Here is a 13,985-nt window from a genome sequence, read left to right on the forward strand (position 1 = left end):
CAACGTTTATTTATTTTTGGGACAGAGAGAGACAGAGCATGAACGGGGGAGGGGCAGAGAGAGAGGGAGACACAGAATCCGAAACAGGCTCCAGGCTCTGAGCCATCGGCCCAGAGCCCGATGCGGGGCTTGAACTCCTGGACCGCGAGATCGTGACCTGGCTGAAGTCAGACGCTTAACCGACTGCGCCACCCAGGCGCCCCGGTATCTCATATTATTTAAAGGGTAAATGCCTCTAGGGGTCTGGGGGCTCAGTCATTTGAGTGACTGACTTGATTTTGGCTCAGGTCATGATGGGGGTGGTGGGGGGAGGCGAGATCTAGCCCTGTGTCAGTCTCCACATTGGGCGTAGAGCCTACTTAAGATTCTCTCTCTCTCCCTCTCTCTCTGCCCCTCCTCCCTCAAAAAAAAATCTTAAAAGGTAAAAATAATGATGAATCTATGTTAATGAGCATCTTGTAAAGATGCGACTTGTGGCAGTAACAACCTGAAAACGGTGAGACAGAGCTGTCTAGATCAGATGCAAAGCTTTTATATGCCACTGTTGCTAAGCTGATAACAATTCAAACTAGACTGTTATAAATTTAGGGTGTTACTGTAATGCCCAGGTAACCACGAAGCAAATAACTGCAAAGAAAATGAGGAGGGAATCAAAATGGTACATTAGGAAGAAAAATCAAATGCAAAAAAAAAAAAAAAAAGGCAGGATTTGAGGATTTGAGACTTAAATAAGACATAAGACAAACAGAAAATAGCATAGTGGCAAAAGTAAGTCCTTCTTGGGGTGCCTGGCTGGCTCAGTCAGTGGGGCATGTGACTCTTGATGTCGGGGTTGTGAATTTGAGCCCCATGCTGGGTGTGGACATTACTTAAAAGAAAATCATTTTAAAAAGATTTAAAGTAGATACTTCTTTAACAGTAATGTAAATGGATTAAATCTTTAAATGTGAATGGATTAACACAGCAATCAAAAAACAGGCTGGCAGAATAAATTTTTTATTCTTTATCTCATCTCATCTTATCTCATCTTATCTCTTCTCATCTTATCTTATCTTTGATGGAGAGATAGTGAGCCGGGGAGAGGGGCAGAGGGAGAAAGAATCTTGAGCAGGCTTCATGCTCAGCCTCAATCCCACGACCTGAGCTGAAATCAAGACTTGAATGCTCAGCCAACTGAGCCACCCAGAATAAATTTTTTAAAACAATTCAACTCAATACCACTTATAGGAGACTTACTTTAGGCTCAAAGACTCTAATAGTTTGAAAGTGGAAGGATAGAAAAAGAGATTCCATGTAAGTAGTAACTAAGAGAGAGCTGAAGTAGCTATAAAAATACCAAGTAAATAAAGCCTATGAAAAAATTACCAGAAGAGACAAAAGGGAGTTATATAATAATAAAATGATTAATTCACTAGGAAGATATAACAACTACAAATATATATGCACCATCATCAGATCTTCAAAATATATGAACCAAACAATGAGAGAATCAAAGGGAGACACACACAGAGCTCTCCAGGGGTGCCTGGATGGCTCAGTCGGTTAAGCGTCCGACTTCAGTTCAGGTCATGATCTCACAGATCATGGGTTCGAGCCCCCCATCGGGCTCTGTGCTGACAGCTCGGAGCCTAGAGCCTGTTCGAATTCTGTGTCTTCCTCTCTCTCTCTCTGCCCCTCCCCTGTTTGTGCTCTGTCTCTCTCTCAAAAATAAATAAAACATTAAAAAATTAAAAAAAAAAAAAGACAGCTCTCCAAAAATAGTTAGGTACTTGAACACACCCAACTTCCCATGATGGATAGAAAACCAAGACATAAGATCAATAAGGAAGTGGAGGACTTGAACAATGTTATAAACCGACTGGACCTAACAGACATACGCAGGTCACTCCCTCAACAAAAGCAGCAAATGTGTTCCTCTCAAGTTCAAAAAAATGACATTTTCCAGGACAGACCATATGATAAGCCTCAATATGGTCCTCAGTAGATTTAAACAGACTGCAATCATACCAGGTATCTTTTCCAACCACAATACCAGAGCTAGAAATCAATCAGAGAAGAAAAACTGGAAAAGGCACAAATATGTAGAAATTCAGAAACACACTCTTAAACATTCAATGGACCAAAGAAGAAAGCACAATGACTAGAAAATAGGGGCGTCTATTTGAGAGGCACCTGGGTGGCTCAGGCACTTGAGTGCTGGATTCTTGATTTCAGCTCAGGTCATGATCCTAGGGTCATGGGATTGAGCCCTGCCTCGGGCTCCGCACTGAGTATGGAGCCTACTTAGGATTCTCTCTCTCGCTCTCCCCACGACCCTCTCCCCGACTCTCTGTCTCTGTCTCTGTCTCTCTCTCTAAAAAAGAAAAAAAAAGAAAATTAAAGAAAATACTTTGAGAGGAAAGATGAAAACACAACATAGCAAAACTTACGGCATGCAGTAAAGGCAGTAATCAGAGGGCTATTTGCATCCGTAAAAGTCTTTATTAAAAAAGGGAAAAAGGTGGGTCTCCTGGGTGGCTCAGTTGGTTAAGCTTCCAACTTCAGCTCAGATCAAGATCTCACTGTTCTTGAGTTTGAGCCCTGCATCAGGCTCTGTGCTGACAGCTCAGACCCCAGAGCCTGCTTTGGATTCTGTGTCTCCTTCTCTCTTTGCCGCTCCCCAACTCGTGCTCTCTCTCTCTCTCTCTCTCTCTCTCTCTCTCTCTCAAAAATAAATAAATAATTCAAAGACTGGAAGCCTAAGTCTCACAGAAAGAAGAAAATACACATTAGGAACATAAATAAAAATTAAAAAATGGAAAAGCAAGTGGACCAGTGAAACCAAAAGTTGGTTCTTTGAAAAGAGCACCGAAGTTAACAAACCTTTAGCAAGATTGACCAAAAGAAAAGATGCAAATAAGTAAAATCAGAAATAAAAGTGAGGACACTACAAACATCCGTCCATCAATACAGTCGGTAGGAGAATACCACAAATATTATTGCAGCCAATAAACTAGACAGCCTTGATGAATTGGGAAAAATTCCCAGAGACATATTAACAAAATTGACTGTAAAAATTGAAAATCTCAATAGACCGATAACTACTAAAGAGATTGAATCAGTAATCAAAAACCTCCCAACAAGGAAAAGTCTGGGACCAAATGGCTTCACGGGTGAATTGTGCCAAACAGTTAAAGAATTAGCATTAAACATTTCTCAAACTCTTCCAAAATATAGAGGCGGAGGAAACGTTACCTAACTGATTCTATGAGGCCAGCATTTCCCCATCAAATCCAGTCGGATATACCCACAAACAAAAAACAAAAAAAACAAAAGAAAACAAAACCCCCCACAAAAACCAAAGCCAAAACCAAGACCAATCCCAAAAACAAAAAACCCTGAAAAAACTACAAACCAAAATCCTGTGGCTGTAGATGCAAAACTTCTTGACAGAAAACTGGCAAACTGAATCCAACATCATGTGAAAATGACTATACACTATGAACATGGGGGATTTAGCCCAAGAATACAATGGTGGTTCATCATAAGAATATTCAGCGATGTGGGACACCGGGGGGGTTCAGTCGGTTAAGCGTCCGACTTCAGCTCAGGTCATCATCTCACGGCTCGTGGATTCGAGCCCCACATCAGACTCTGTGCTGACAGCTCAAAGCCTGGAGCCCACTTGAGATTCTGTGTCTCCCTCTCTCTTTGCCCCTCTCCCGGTCCCGCTCTCTCTCTCTTTCTCTCTCTCTCTTAAAAATAAATAAACTTGGGGGAAAAAAGGACTGAGGGGTGCCTGGCTCGCTCAGTCAATAGAGTATGCGACTCTTGACCTCTGAGTTGTGAGTTTGAGCCCCGCAATGGGTGTAGATTACTAAAAAAAAAAAAAAAAAAAAAAAAAAAAAGGTGGAATAGTGATTACCAGAGTTGGGCAGAGAGCAGAATGGAGAGTGTATTTTTTTTCTTTTTTTTTTTTTTCTTGAGAGAGACAGTGCATGTGCATGTGCACACATAAGTGAGTAGGTGAGCAGAGGAGGGGACAGAAGGAGAGGGAGAGAGAAACCCTTACACAGGTTCCACTCCCAGTGAGGAGCCTGACACAGGGCTCTATCTCAGGGCCATGAGATCATGACCTGATGAGCCACCCAGGCGACCCAGAGAGTGTGTTTTATTTATTTATTTATTTATTTATTTATTTATTTATTTACAATTTTTTTCAATGTTTTATTTATTTTTGAGGGAGCTCAAGCAGGGGAGGTGTAGAGAGAGGGGGACAGAGGATCTGAAGCAGGCTCTTCGCTAACAGCATCAGGGAGCCCGATGTGGGGCTTGAACTCACGAACCAAGAGGTAATGACCTGAGCCAAGGTCGCCGCTCGACCAACTGAGCCACCCAGGCGCCCCAAAGAGAGTGTATTTTATAGCTTGAAAAATGTATATTTGGTCCTTGTCTCCAGTTTCTGACGCAGGGTTCCTACCTCCCTTGGAATTTCATGGTGGCAGGAGCATCTTCTGTCCTATCGAGGCCACACTTGGTGGGCCCCCTGACAGCATTGGAAGGGAGGCCGGTTCCCTGAAAAACCGAGCCATGATTAGAGGAAGGCTTTCGGCCTCAACCCCCAATCTCCACAGAGGTGAGAAGGGCTGGAGACCGAAGGACTCACCAAGGCCGGTGATTTCATCAGCCACGCCTACGTCACGAAACCTCCATAGAAACCCGTAAACAACCCTCTTCGGAGAGTTGCTGAGGTGGTGACCACATAGATGTGCTGGAAGGGTGACATGGCCAGGGTGGGCACGGGAACTCCATGACGCCTCCCGCTCCTTGACCTTCGCATCTCTTCTACTTGGCTGTTCCCGAATTATATCCTTCATCGTAAACAGGTACCCGTAAGTAAAGAGGCTTCCTAAGTCCTGTGAATCATTCCATCAAATTACTGGACTTGAGGTAAGGGCTGTGGGAACTCCTGGTTTACAGCCGGTTGGTCAGAAGGACAAGTGACATCCTGGAACTTGTGACTGGTGTCTCCAGTTGGGGGCAGTCTTCTAGGACAGAGCCCTCAACCTGTGGGGTCTGCACAAACTCCAGGCCGTGTCAGAATCGCAATAAATTGTAGGGCACCCAGTTGGTGGCTAGAGGGCTGGAGAATTGTTTGGTGTGGAGAAAACCCACACATTTGGTATCAGAAGTGGAGGGAATGAAAACATTTCAGAGGGAGTTAAGAGCTGCACAGTTTCAGTCTGGGACGTCGCAGAAGGCCTGGAAATCTGTAGTGGGGACAGGTGCCCAACAATATGAATGTATTTGATGGCACTAAATATACACTTAAAAAGGGTTAAAATGTTAATTTTGTGTTCTGCACATTTTACCACAAGAAAAAACGTATTTAGAAAATCTGAGTGTGACCGCGTATGAATGAAAAGGAAGAAAATAGCGGCTGTGCAGTGAGGCAATCAGACGTCATCTGCACTGAGTCATCAAAATCAATGTCACTGATGAGAGACAGAAGGGCATCATTCCCCTCCTGATGTAATGCCCCAAGAAGCACTCAACATCACTTACACTGGGCATTCTGGCAGAGAATGCTTAACCGGAACCTAATAATGAAGAAACAGACAGACACAAAACAAGGACAATTCTATTGAAAAAAAGAAAGAAGCGGGGCACCTGGGTGGCTCGGTCGGTTGAGCGTCCGGCTTCGGCTCAGGTCATGATCTCACTGCTCATCGGTTCCAGCCCCGTGTTGGGCTCTGTGCTGACAGCTGGGGGCCTGGAGCCTGCTTTGGATTCTGTGTCTTCCTCTTCTCTCTGCCCCTCCCCTGCCTACCCTCTGTCTCTGTCTCTCTCTCTCTCAAAAATAAATAAACATTAAAAAATTAAAAAAAAAAAAAGAAAATCATAAGGAAGAGAAAATATATTTATAGTTCTGTACTGTATTAATTGAAAAAATATTTTTAAATTATGTTTAATTAATTAAAAAGCATGAGCCCATGCTGCTCAAACCCATATATTGTCAAGGGTCAAATATATATATATATATATATATATATATATATATATATATAAATATAAAATCATATATTATAGTTCTATATTATTATAATTGTATTGTATATAATTATGTGGTTAAATTATAAAACTATATTTGGCTATAATACATAATATACAATTATATATATTATATACTAGATTATATTAAATTAGTACATGCATGTTATAGCTATATTATATATATTAAAGCTATAATATATAATTATATACATTATAATTATTTTATGTTATAATATGTTATTATTAAAGCTATAATATATAATTATATTATAATAATTATTAGATGTTATACTACATCAATATATATAATATTATATATTATAGTTGTATTATTATGTATTAAAGCTAATGGGGCAAAATGTTAGCAATTTGAAATTATGGGTAAAGGAAAGGACACACAAATGTCCTATTATTCTGACTCTTGGAAATTTTCTGTAAATTAGAAATTATTTACAAGTAAAATATGTTTATTTTTATTATGTACGTATTCATTTATTTACTTTTAAGTAAACTCTACCCCCAACATGGGGCTCAAACTCACCACCCCAAGATCAACAGTCACATGCTCTGCCAACTGAGCCAGCCAGGTGCCCCTACAGATAAAATATTTGTAAATTATCTGTACACTGATACAGTTTTCATCACGGATTCATTCTGTCACTCCAACAGTAACTGCTGAGTGTGTAGGCCCTGTGTCAGGCACTAAGAATTCCATTGAACAGTCCCAGCTCCTGCCTCGAGGAATGCCATATCTTAGCGGATATTAACAACGCATTACATACCTAAGTATCTCAGTAGAATTATGGTACCCAGGCGGCTCCTAGTCTGTTTGATCTTTTTCTTGCTACATTTTTCCCATCCCAGGATGCAGCTGTAATATTTATTAGCTATTGACCTTGCCTAAGTTACTATCTCTCCATTTCGGTTTTCTCATCTGTAAATACTGAATAAAAAATAGGTCTACCTCATAGGGTTGTTATAAGTTTAAATGAGTTGGTGCATGTACAGTCTTTAAATAGCTTCAGACACAGAGTCAACAGTATAAATGTGTTCTTTAAAAACAAAGGAAAAACTTTAAAAAAATTTTTTTTTAATGTTTTTTCGTTTTGGAGAGAGAGAGCACAAGCAGGGCAGGGGCAGAGAGAGGGAGATGCAGAATCCGAAGCAGGCTCCAGGCTCTGAGCTGTCAGCCCAGAGCCTGATGCGGGGCTCAAACCATCAGACCATGAGATCATGACCTGAGCCAAGGTCGGACGCTCAACTGACCGAGGGGCCCCTGGATAATTTCTCTTAATAGCAATGATCTCCTAATTGCTCAGTTGTCACTTGCCCCTTCTCCCATCTGTCCTCCACAGCAGAGTGATTTATTTTCAAAATGCCAGGCAGCCGAGTTCCATCTCTGCTGGAAGTCCGATCATTGCCTTCTTGCTCTGACATGGAAGTCATTCATCGCCTCCTGGCCCCCACTGTGTAGCCGGAAGTTGCCTGGAGACAGACGCTGTCCACAGCTCGCAGGATGAGCTCCGATTGGTCCACTTATAGACGACACATGAGATAAGCTGACTCAATCAAAATGAATCCAAGAGTTCTGAGAGATTGTTGGGGGACCAGAAGTTCTCTCTCTTGCTTTTCATTGTGTGGTGTATGGATGGGATTTCTGGATGAAGAAACTTTTGGAGATGATATTTATCTTCATTATTTTAATTGTGCTGATTGATTTATGGATGACATATATCAAAAGTTATCAAATTGTACACTGTGAATATGCACAGTTTATTATATGTCATTTATACCCCAGATAAGGTTTTTTTTTTTTTTTTAATGGTAGACGATCTCAACGGGCACTTCCCCAAAACAGATACATAGAAGGCAAGTAAACATATGAAAAGATGTTCAACGTCGTGAGTCAGTAGGAAGATGGAAACAAGAATGACAGTAACATTTCTTTACTCTTGTAGAATGGCTTAAAAAAAAACACTGACAAAACCAAATCCAGTAGATTACCCCCCTTATCCATGATTTTACTTTCCGTGGTTTCAGTTACCCAGGGACTGGGTCAACCTCTGTCCAGAAGCAGATAGATGACCCTCCTTCCTCTGTATCCTATCCTCCTCCTGACATATGGTAGCTAACACTGCATCACAATGCCCTGTGTCATCCACCTTACATCATCTCATCACATAGACATGCTATCATAAGCAGGGTGAATACAATACAGTGACATATTTTGAGAGAGAGAGAGACCACATTCACATAGTTTTATTATAGTGCATTATTATTCTAGTTTATCAGTAGTAATTGTTTAAAAAAATTTTTTTAGTGTTTTATTTATTTTTGAGACAGAGAGAGACAGAGCATGAGCAGGGGAGGGGCAGAGAGAGAGGGAGACACAGAATCCGAAGCGGGCTCCAGGCTCTGAGCTGTCAGCACAGAGCCCGATGCGGGGCTCGGACTCACAAACCGCGAGATCGTGACCTGAGCCGAAGTTGGCCGCTTAACTGACTGAGCCACCCAGGCTCCCCGAGTAGTAATTGTTGTTAATCTCTTACCGTGCCTAGTTTATAAATTAAACTTTATCATAAGTATGTATGTTTAGGAAGAAACATAGGGGGTGGTACTGTCTGTGGCTTTAGGCATCCACGGGGTCTTGGAACAGATTCCCTGGGGACAAGGAGGAGACTTAGAGATGAGAATGTGGAATAATTATAACTCTCAGATGTTTTTGATGGGAGTGCAAATTTATACAGCCACTTTGGAAACCATGTTGGCAGTTAACTCTAAAGTTACACATACACTTACCATAATAGGCGGCCATCCTGTTCCCAGACATTTATATAAGTGAAATGAAAATATGGTCACCCAAAAACCTGCACATGGATGTTTATAGCAGTTTTGTTTGTAACAGTAAAAGATTGGGTGCTAGGGGCACCTGGGTGGCTCAGTCGGTTAAGCGGCCGACTTCGGCTCAGGTCATGATCTCGCGGTCCGTGAGTTCGAGCCCCGCATCGGGCTCTGTGCTGACAGCTCGGAGCCTGGAGCCTGTTTCAGATTCTGTGTCTCCCTCTCTCTCTGACCCTCCCCCGTTCATGCTCTGTCTCCCTCTGTCTCAAAAATAAATAAACGTTAAAAAAAAATTTAAAAAAAAAAAAAAGGTTGGGTGCTAATTCTGACCAATGCGTTTTCTGCACTTGTGATGATCATATTTTTTTCACCTTTATTCTATCAATATGGTGAATCGCATTGATTGATATTCAGATATTGCAATATACTTTGCATTTCTGGGATAAACGCCACTTGATGAAATATGTGAGCATTTTTATATTTTTCTGGATTTAGTCTGTTAAGATTTCATTAAAGATTTTTGCATCTCTGTCCATGAGGGGTATTGGTCTGTAGTTTTCTTTTCTTCTAATGATTTTTGTCAGGTTTTTGTAATAAATAATGCTGGGCTCATAAAATGTGTTGAAAGGTGTTTACCACTTGTCTATTTTTCTGAAAGACTTTGTATAGAATTGGCATTATTTCTCTCTTAAATTTTTCATAGGTAGGAAAACTATTTGGGCCTGGAGTTTTATTTGTAGGAACTTCTTAAAAATATGAATTCAGATTCTTTACTTGATATAAGCTTATTCATAATTTCTATTTCTTCCAAGTCAGTTTTGATAATGTGTGCCTTTCAAGGAATTTGTCCATTTTAATTCTCTTATTATGCTTTCAATGCTTTTATGATATGTAGGGATGTCTCTACTTTTTTCATCCTGATAGTAGTAATTTATATCTTCTCTCTTATTTTCTTGATTATTCCAGCTAGAGTCTCATCAAGTTTATTGATTTTTCTACAGCTTTTGATTTCATTGATTTCCCTTCTCACTATATTCATGTATTTCTTTAAACTGTTGAGCACAATTATGAAAGCTGTTTTAATATTCTTATCTGCTAGATTCAACACCTCTGTCATTTCTGCATCTGTTTCTATTCATTTATGGGTTTTCCTCGTTATGGGTCACATTTTTCTGCTTCTTGGCTTGTCCGCTAACTTTTGATTGGATACAGGATGCTGTAGATGTTATTTGTTGAGTAGCTAGACTTTGTTGTCTTCTTTTAAAGGTATGGACTTTGTTCCAGGGACGCCTGGGTAGCTCAGTTGGTTGAGCGTCCAACTTCAGCTCAGGTCATGATCTCATGGTTTGTGAGTTCGAGCTCCACATCAGGCTCTGTGTTGACAGCTCAGAGCCTGGAGCCTGCTTCGGTTTCTGTGTTTCCCTCTCTCTCTCTCTCTCTCTCTCTCTCTCTGCCCTGCCCTGTTTGTGCTCTGTCTCTCTCAAAAATAAACATTTAAAAAAATTAAAAAACAATTTAAAGGTGTTGGACTTTGTTCTGGAAGACAGTTAAGTTACTTCTGGATCTGTTTGATCTCCTTCAGACTTCTCCTGAAAGTTTTTTTTAGGGGTGCCTGGGTGGTTCAGTCGGTTAAGCATCTGACTCTTGCTTGCACCTCAGGTCATGATCTAATGGTTTGTGGGATCAAGTCCCACATTGGGCCCTGCACTGACAGCATGGAGCCTGCTTGGGATTCCATCTCTCCTCTCTCCACCCCTACCCCCCCCCTCACGTTCTCTCTCTCAAAATAAATAAGTAAACTTTTTAAAAGTTTTTTTTTTAATTTCAAAATAATTGCAATTCACAGGAAATTTCAAAGGTAGTACAAAGAGGGCCTATGTACCCTTCACCAGGTTTCTCCCATGGCTTCATCTTCCATAACTACAGTACAATACCAAATCAGGACATTTACATTGATAAAATATGTGTGTATAGTTCAATGCCATTTTATCACGTGTATAGATTCATGTAATTACCATCACAATCAAAACAAAACCATTCCATAAAGTTCTGTCTCATTGTACCCATGCCCCAACCCCACTCTGGCAATGAGCAATTTGTTCTCCATTTCTCTACGTATGTCATTTCAAGAATGTCATATAAATGGAATCATACAGTATGTAACCTTTGAGACTATCTTTTTTCGTGTAGCATCGTGCCCTGGAGATCCATCCAACAGCTCAGAACCATATACCTCGCTGGCTAGTATTCCATGGTATGGATGTTTGTTTAACCATTTAAGCAAGCCGTAACTATATTTTTATTTACATTTTTTAAAATGTTACGTTTTGTTACAGTTCTTTTTCTTTTTTTTTTTTTTTAATTTTTTTTTTTTAACGTTTATTTATTTTTGAGATAGAGAGAGACAGAGCATGAACGGGAGAGGGGCAGAGAGAGAGGGAGACACAGAATCGGAAACAGGCTCCAGGCTCTGAGCCATCAGCCCAGAGCCCGACGCGGGGCTCGAACTCACGGACCGCGAGATCGTGACCTGGCTGAAGTCGGACGCTTAACCGACTGCGCCACCCAGGCGCCCCTACAGTTCTTTTTCTTACAAGTCTACTGTTTAATCTCTCAGGATTAAAAAAAAAAAAGAAGAAAAACCTATTATTAGGATTCTAAAGAATTACACAACAAAGGAATATCAAGAGGAGGGCACAATTGCCCTATTCTCTGGGAATACATCAGCTATTTCAGCTTAACCCCTGAACAAAACGAAATACATTGTTTATTTTTTCTAAGTGACATAATGTGCCATCGCTATCTTCATCTGACCTTATAACTTCCAAACAAAAAGCTTCATCTTAAGCTTGGTAAAAAACTTTTAACAGGATGATAGCCTGCCTCAATATGTAGTGTGTATCTTAGAGGACACATTTTTAAATGATTATAACACAGGAATAAAGCTATTAACAATGAAGTCGTCAATTCAGAATCTGGAATATTCAGTCCAAGGACTTTGCCTCAAAATCTTCATCCCTTGTTTGCCTCTATCTGTATTCTCTTTTTGGCAACTGAATCAGTGCCTTGAGACCAAAAGGATATTTCTTTTCATCACAGTAGATTACATGTTATCTAGTGTTCGCTCCTGTTGTCTTGCTTGAGTTTTCTTTCCTTTTTTCAAAATTTTATTTAACATTTATTCATTTTTGAGAGACAGAGTGCGTGGGGGAGGGGCAGAGAGAGAGGAAGACGCAGAATCTGAAGCAGGTTCCAGGCTCTGAGCTGTCAGCACAGAGCCCGGTGAGGGGCTCGAATTTAGGGACTGTGAGATCATGACCTGAGCCGAAGCCCGAAGCTCAACCGACTGAGACACCCGGGGGGAGGGGGGGAGGAGGGGGGGGGGACCCAATTGCTTGTAATTTCTATTTGCTGCTTCTTTCTCATGTTGGCCTTTCAAAACACTCCTTCTATGAGGAGTCTGAAATTTTCTTCTACCTTTTCTCTTCTTTTCACCTCCTTGATCATCTCCTTGTTCAGAATCAGAGGCTCCGCGTGACCCCTGTGTTAGCTGAAATTCCGCCTTTTGATTCAACTTTTGTGTTTCCCTCTGGGCTGTCCAGCTCTTTTCTTGGTTATCTTTTTCCTTCTGACCCTCTTCGTCCTTTTTAAGCTGCTTTTTAGGTTATCGTATCGCTCTCTGAAGGACAAGGTTATCTTACCATTTTGGATCGGCCTCTTGGTTTTAGAATCTTGACTTGTGTAAATAGGGGATTGGAAAAAACGCAAAGCTCACTTGACAGCTGGTTTAACCATTCACCTGATGAAGGTCATTTGAGTTGTTTCCGGTTTGGGTGTATAACAAATAAAGCTGCTATGAACGCACACATAGAGGTTATGGGGACTAAAGTTTTCATTTCTCTGGGTAAGTGCCCAGGAGTATGATTGCTAGGTGATATGGAATGTGTATGTTTACTTTGTTAAGACACTGACAAACTATTTTCCAGAGGGTACCATTCTACATCTCTACCAGTAACGTATGAGATCCAGTTCCTTGGCTTCTTCTCCAGCATTTGGCATTAGCCTTATTTTTATTTCTTTATTTGTTTTGAAGTAGGCTCCATGCTGGGAACGGAGCCCAACACAGGGCTTGAACTCACCACCCTGAGATCAAGACCTGAGCTGAAATCAAGAGTCAGACGCTTAACCAACTGAAACACCCAGGTGCCCCAGCACTGGTTTTTTTTATTTTTGGCCATTCACATTGCTATGGAACGAACTGTGTCATTCCTCCTTCCCCCACCCCAAATTCATAGCTTGGATGCCTAACCCACAATTTGACTGTATTTGGAGATAGGGTCCTTAGGAGGTAATTAAGGGTAAGTGAGGGCACAAAGGTGGGGCTTCGATCCAATAGGATTAGTGTCCTTATGAGAAGAGATACCAGAGATCTCGCTGTCTCTCCCTCTGTGCACACACACAAGGAAAAGCCATGGGAGGACACAGTAAGAAGGGAACCATATACAAAGCCAGGAAGAAGGCCCTTACCAGAAACCAAAAGGGGGATTCTGGTTAAATTGACCAGGCCAGGGTGATCGGACATCATCAAGGACGGTGGATAAGGAATGCAACCAGATATGGGGGGTGGGGGGAGGTTCTGTTTAAATTGCCCTAGCTGAATTCTTCCTAAAATTGGACAAATAACAGAAGTCCAAAAAGAGTAGCTGAAAAGAAGGTCAGGGAGTGTGACTGGAGTTTGGTCAGCGAGAACATATTTCTCAGTTCTTTTCCCTATACCGTGCAGCCCCTTGGTTTTTTTTTTTTTGTTGAGCCCTTATAATGTGTCATGTACAGCTTTAAGTGTTTTAGATATGCTTGTTAATCCTCTTGTCAGGCAGATATGATTAGCTCCACTTCAAAGTTGCCGAAGATGAAACTCCCGTGAACTGACTGGTCTAGGACTCCAAACATGGAGAGTTCCAACCCTGGCGCGTCTGGGTGGCTCAGTGGGTTAAGCGTGGGACTTTGGCTCAGGTCAGGACCTCCCCATTCTGAGTTTGAGACCCGCCTTGGGTTCTGTGCTGACAGTTCAGAGCCTGGAGCCTGCTTGGGATTCTGTGTCTCCCTCTCTC

At 41.3% G+C, this 13,985-nt stretch overlaps 1 protein-coding gene across 1 annotated transcript in view; it reads left to right on the top strand.

The window, feature by feature from the left end:
* The first annotated feature begins 4,790 nt into the window (after positions 1-4,790).
* SHMT1 (serine hydroxymethyltransferase 1) overlaps positions 4,791-13,985 on the top strand; it is a 39,481-nt gene continuing 30,286 nt past the window's right edge. The window contains exon 1 of the mRNA XM_047833581.1: positions 4,791-4,865. The gene's annotated coding sequence lies outside the window, so the exon portion shown is untranslated. The remainder of the gene's footprint in view (positions 4,866-13,985) is intronic.

This window comes from Prionailurus viverrinus, chromosome E1, assembly GCF_022837055.1.
Source record: "Prionailurus viverrinus isolate Anna chromosome E1, UM_Priviv_1.0, whole genome shotgun sequence".
Lineage (NCBI taxonomy): Eukaryota > Metazoa > Chordata > Mammalia > Carnivora > Felidae > Prionailurus > Prionailurus viverrinus.